We start from the raw sequence: 7,238 nt of genomic DNA on the forward strand, positions 1-7,238 counted from the left end.
GGCACTCGGAGATAATAGAACACCCGTGTGTAATTCTAAGTAAATTATATTCAAGGGGATGAATAATCTGATACAGCTCGGCATTGGATTGCCTTTCAATTTATTTTATTTGATCTTCTAATGCTGTGTTACGTTAAACAATATTACGTTTATTAGCATGACATAGTTTAGACAAATACTGCAATCAATAAAATGCACATTTACATAAATAGCGTATCATTTTCACAACAAAACCCCACAAAAACCCTTTTTGTGGCTCGTTGGCGAAGATTTATATTGATAATAGCTTATTACTCAATTGTACAATCTTTGTTACAATATGGTATTTTAGGATGGGGTGGTGAATATGCCAATATATTAAACCCTCTTAAAATAGTACAAAGATTAATTATTAAAGTCATTTTAAAGAAACCCTCAACACTCAAAACGGAAAGTGTATATAAAATATTTAAGGTTCATACAGTAAACACTCTTTATAAAATAAATTATATTATACAAATTTATAAAGAAGAAAAAATAAAAGAATTTGAGATGAATAAGTCACTCAGATACCAACATTATATTAAAATTCTTAAATTCCATACAAGTCATGGTCAAAATAACTTTGTCTTTAAAGGTGTAAAAAATTATTATAACCTTCCCAATAAACTTAAAACTATTAAAAATAATATATCAATAAATAAATTTTAAATTAATCAAAATAAATTTTTTGAACACGTCTAAAAACAACATTAAATTTTAATCAGTATGAATGTATTATTGTTTTTTCTTTATATATCCTATGTTTTAATTTTTCTTTCTCGTGTACTCGTATTTAAAATTATATAAACTCTTTAGTCGTTAGTCTCTTTTTTTGGAGAGTTACAGTGATAACATTTACTAGATGTGTAAAAGTAGATATGTTTAGAATTTTACAAAAACATATACTTTTTATGAAATTTATTAATAAAAAATAAAATAAAATAACAAATTTGTAATAATATTAATATATTAAAAAATATATGAAAAACACCTAAGACAAGGATATATGAAAAACTAGGCCTTTACAAGGCTCATGACCTGTCATTGGCTGGTTCATGTGTTCACTTTACACACTGTGCAACATCCACCATTCTATCTTTGTTCGAATATCCATATTCCTTCAATGAGGAACTTCAGCCCGACGGGAAATTGGATACTTAAATGTTCTCTTGCGCGCGGTAAAAATTGAAGCATTAAATTGTGCGGCTAAGTTTCTTAAAAATGCATGAAAAAAAAACATTGTAATAAAACGAACTACTTCGAATGACGTCACTGATTCTCATGAATCAACATATGATATGAGAATTATGGAAGATTTCTGGTTTGCTTGCCGTGGACGGACCAATGGGAAGAACTAATTGAAAATAAGCGGAAAAGAACCTCTGACGTCACACGCGGTGATATAATTATTATTTTTTTTAAATTGGCTTAGTATAATAGTCTATTAACAATAAAATAAACTTTCTCATTTATCCATCGCCATCGGTTGACTTATGTGAAGTAATGTGTTCTCTATCAATATTGTAGTAAATGTTAATGGCTCCCCAGGGGGTTGAATGCAATCTTTGTCTACAAAAATTTGGAGAAACTCAAAATATTGTTAATAGTTATGTAACCTAATTTAAAAAAAATATTATGTAAGTAGACGTTTTTATGACTGTAAATACCTATACTTCCATATTCCCTAGTCTGTATATCCGTCTGTCTAGATAAAACTTAATCCAGTACCTACTTGTGTACAAACATTTGGAGGTACAGAGTCACAAGTATAAGTTGGCGGTGCGCGGTGGTATAGACATGAACCATTTTTTTAATAATATTTATCTATGGCCTTCTTTGCTTTCATCGTTGTTGTGATTTAAAAAAAAAGGTTATTTGACGCTAGCAAACCCCAAAGTAATACCCTGTAGCCAAGCCGAAAGTCATAAAAAGTAGTATGAAATAGACTATTCTAAAAGTTAAAGCATTTTGTAAAAGGGAACTATCCATTTGAAAAGGTGAATACTCGAGTTGCTGCTTTGATCAGTAGGTGTTGTCATCAGTGGCCCTACAGCCCGTTGTGGGTCCTGGCTTCCTCCAGAATTTGTCTCCATTCATCCCTGCACCGCGCGGCTTCTCCAGTTGGTAAGGCCAATCGCTCTAATGTTCGTAATTTTGGTCTGCCTCTGTTTCGTCTGCCTTCCGGAGAGGTATAAAGAATCTTTTTTGGGGTACGGTTATCATTCATTCTTTGCACATGGACCAACCATTGTAATCTTCTTATTTTGATGAATCGTGCAATGTTGGGTTCGCCATACAGTGCCTCTAATTCATGATTAAACCGTCTCCTCTACACTCCGTTTTGGTTGATAGCACCAAATATCTTCCTTTATATTTTTCTTTCGAATACTAATACCATATTTTCATCTCTTTTGGTCATAACCAAGCATTTGGCACCATATGTTATGACCGTTCTGAGGAGAGTTTTGTCATATCTTAAGATTAATTACCCTATTTTTTCAAAGATGTTTTTTTATAGATATATTTTGTGTAGTAAGTAAAAATGAAAATAAATATATTTGATTGAATGTGCTTTATAAATTAAATTAATCCATATTTTTTTATAAAACTAAAGTTTTTTTGTAAGTGTGTCTTAACGGTATGTTCAGATAATTGCTTTTCAAAAACAGCAACTCCTGGGAAGAAGAGGAAGAGAAAAAAAACAAAAAAAAAATGACAACTTTATTACTGTGCCATTTAGACAAAAAATTCAAGAGTTTTATTTTATTATTTAGTATTCAAGATATGTCAGGCATCCATTTGCTTGATCACATTTATTTAATTTTTATACTTTATTAATTTATTTTTTTACTCTATCCTGTATTTTATGTATACAAAAAATAAAATTATATTTAAAGAAACAAAAAGCTTATTTTCTGGAGATGAAGGCATTTTTAGATATTCCTTTAAAATTTCCAGAAGACACGTTTTTCATTCAATATACATTTTGCATATGTGTATTTTTTTATTTTTTTTAGAAATTTCATACGATATCTGGAAACATTTTAGTCTGGCAACCCCAAAATATACTTCAGCGTCCTTCGATCGCGCCAACTTATATTTGTGGGTCTGTACTCAAAATATTGTTCCAGCGAGGCAAAATTATTATTAACAAAAATATTTAAAATATAAAAGAATAAATAAGTTAATAAAAAATATTTCGAGTTTGTATAAACGCATGTGGACAAGGACTGTATTTCACTCGCTAGGGAGTGTTCTAAGGATAACGAATTACATTAGAGATGGAGAATATTTTTGGAAATTCCCTTTTCGACAGGTTAGAGATTTCATACACAAGAGTTCTTATTGTCAATCAAAGAGCGGAGTTAGGAAAAGCTCAGTCAACAAAGAGTACTTTGCAATAGTTTTGATTATGCAATAAAATTCAAGATAGTATGTTATGGTATTTTTATTTTGGGGTCAAATTATATCATTTGTTTGATCTCTTACATAAAAGAGTACGGTCTAATTTCAAGTTGTATAAATTGATCATACATTTTTAAGTCAAGTTGATTTCATTCATATAATCTAGTTAATCTTGCTTTTTAATAAATAAACGTATACCGATGAGTAGAGAGGGGTGGAAAATGTAAAAATAAGTAGACGGGGAACATACTGAGTTGGGGGATGAAGAGAAACTTCAGGGGTGCACAAACACTACCGCTAGTGGTAATGTGTGGGAACAATTTCATTAGCCGAAAGATGTAGCTGGTTAGCCCACCATTAAGTCTTATTACAGGGGTTGGTTTGAGGCTTGCAGTAACTAAAAAACAATATGACTACCTGCGTGTTTAATTTTGAGTAGAAAATTTAAAATTATCGTTAATTTATCAATAGTGTATTGGCTAAATTGATGTTTGTGAAGTTAAAGAGATGAAACCTTTATTTATGCGGGTGAGATTCATCTAATTGAACTATTTCACCTACATACTAGGCAACGCCTGAAAATGTTATTTTTGGCGTTTGGCGTTTAACAGATGAAAGAATTGAAGGAATATAGATGGTCAAATATAGGCAGAATGGTGAATGTTACACAGTGTGTAAAGTGGCCACTTAAACCAGCCATTGACAGGTCATAAGCCCTGTAGATGTCTAGACTTCTATATTACCTTATCTTAAATGTTCTTCATCTCTGTTGTAATATGTTAATATAAACAGCTCCCCAGGGAGTTGAATCCAGTCCTTGTCTACGAAAATTTGGACATCTCAAAATATTGATATTCTCACTAAATTTAGTAAATACCTGTTCTGAGATAGACAGCATTTCTTTTTTTATATATATATTTAAAATACAGCATATTTTTTACCAGAGATGTCACAAGAAAATTAATACAAAATTGAATCTAATATATACGATGATTAAAAAAAAATATACAACTAAAAAATTGTAGTTTGATAAGTTATCGACTTTTTCAGGTGGTGAACTGTGGTTTTAATACCAACTGCAGTGGTGTTATGATCAGTAGTTGAGGTACAGCAGATACAATGGGGTCAATTGTTTTAGCAAAAATGTGCTCGATACAAGTTTCTGCATCATGTGTCACATTAATTAATGATATAAATCCACAGTGCATAAGAAGATTAGTGTTTTTAATTTCAACAGATTTTCCGCTTAGAATATTTATGTCGATATCTCCGGCCAAGACAATTTGTTTTGAATGTTCGTTTTCTTCTAGGATCTGCTCGAGATATTGTAAAAAGGGTGCATTGTTTGCATTGTTTGCATAGCTGTGGCTACATAGAAAAATATGTAATAATAGTTAAACGTAGTAATGTAGAAAGCAGCCAGCCCACATTTTTGAATAAATGATATATTGGTGTTATCAAATTCAAAAGGGTCAATTCTATGTTCTGCTTAAAACAGCCAGGTCGTTGTCATACAAAAACTGTAATAATCACCTTCTGAAAATTTCATGATGTCAAAATGTCATGTTTGTATCAGGTTTCATTTAATTTTAGATCTGGCTGTCATAAAAATCATAAAATCTGGTAAAATACATAGTTAAACTCTTTTTTATATATTTAAAAAACGAGTGCATGAATTATTATATTATTCAACAAATTAAAAAACATTTCAACTGTTTTGTAGATTTGGTTACTCGCTCTTTTCACAAAAGTGCTATTATCTTAGACTCAGTTTTTTTATGACTGACTGCTTTCTGCATAACTACGTTCAATTTATGCTTAAAGGATGTTCTAGATATTTGAAACAATTTATTTATCTATGTCATTCGCATTCGTGACGTCTTCAAAACTGGATTTTTCATCATTCAAATCTATTTTTACCTTCAAAATTATGAAGGATATGGAATTATAATTAACATTTTGGATAATTAATATAATTGACAGTAAATGTGAACTTATTTTTTATTAAGACAATAGTTTTTTTTTATTACCCGATAGCTGTATTGAGAGTTTATTTACCAAGTTCAGGATATGAGTATACAATGCAGCACTTCTGTATAAAATCCCATCTACAGCTTTCAGTATTGCATTGCAGATCTTTTACGTATTGGTCCGATTACTTCAACGTCTTAAATTATCTGTTAACCTAATATTGAACATTTTCCTACACATATTTCTTGTTTTGAATATAAAAGTAGTCTCCATCATTGTCTAGGCATTTTCAGAGTTAAATCAGACTACTGCTGAGTAATATTTATTTCATCAAATTAGATAACCGTATTTAAATACAATTCACTACAAAATAAAAGAATTTAACAATTTATATATCTCTTATATGAAAATGCATTTGACGCAACTAATCACTGTCGGTACATATTTGGAATGAATGTGTGTAGTATATAAGTTAGCTCTAAAAATTAATCGTATTCGGATTGGCATTAAAGAAGTTTTTGTTGTGGATTTTTCAAAATAATGATTTAAAGAATTTTTGAACAAAAATAATTGTATTGAAGGGGTTTTCTTTGTTAACAATGAGTAAGTACATTAATTAAGTAATTCAGCATCGACTTTACTGTTGTGCATCTGTTTTTTTTTTCTCAGGATTATTCTTGGAGCCTTTTTTGTAATATGGTGATTTTGTTTCAAATGATGTTTAATTATGTCCAAATGCTTGCAGACTGGCTGGATTTCCTCCCTAGGGAGTTGTTCAAATTTAAATTTATTTCAACAGAGAGGGAAAATGTTTTTGAGAAGGGAATATGGAAGTCTAGGCATTTACAGGGCTTATGACCTGTCATTGGCTGGTTTAAGTGGCCACTTTACACACTGTGTAACATTCACAATTCTGCCCATGTTTGAACATCCACATTTCCTCAGCTCTTCCATCTGTTGACTTTTGTGAAGTAAAAGAGCTGTAACCTTTATCACGCGGGTGAGATTCATCCGGCTGAACCAAATCACCTACTAGGCAACGCCTGAAAACAATTTTCCAATTTTTATACTTCTTCTTTTACCAGGTAGTAATTCAACAATGTTTGATTATGTCCAAATGCTTGCAGACTGGCTGGATTTCCTCCCTAGGGAGTTGTTCATATTTAAATTTATTTCAACAGAGAGGGAAAATGTTTTTGAGAAGGGAATATAGAAGTCTAGGCATTTACAGGGCTTATGGCCTGTCATTGGCTGGTTTAAGTGGCCACTTTACACACTGTGTAACATTCATCATTCTGCCCATGTTTGAACATCCACATATCCTCAACTCTTTGATCTATGCAATATTTTTCGTTATAGCTTTCAAGTGTACATATTGTATTGTTTAAAAATGTCAATAATTAGTAAATATTTTAATAACAATTAGACATATTTTAATATTAGGACATTCATTATGTTTGTATTATTTTATGACTAAATAATAAAAAAAGATTTTTAAGTCATTATTGTCATTTAGAAGTAATTCGTTCCAGAAAAATACTTCTGAAGACCACAAGGCTGTTATTCAGTTAGTTGTCTTAAATTACTTCTCCTTCACAAACTTTAGTATTATAATTATTATAGCAAGTGAATTTTTTTTTTTTTATATTTTTGAGTTTGATGTGGGTTTTCAATTTATTTTTTTAGTAATGGAAAAATAACAAATTTTAATGTTGCTATTCCCTGACTGTTCAAATTTGTATCATTGTTTTTCTTATGTAAAGAATTTAACAAAATAAAAATACAAGAAAATTTTGTAATCGTTTTCAATCTTAAAATAACAAAATTGGAAGAGAAAAGTT

This window comes from Micrasema longulum, unplaced genomic scaffold (assembly GCF_059751315.1).
Source record: "Micrasema longulum isolate JH-2025_06_02 unplaced genomic scaffold, ASM5975131v1 h1tg000138l, whole genome shotgun sequence".
NCBI lineage: Eukaryota > Metazoa > Arthropoda > Insecta > Trichoptera > Brachycentridae > Micrasema > Micrasema longulum.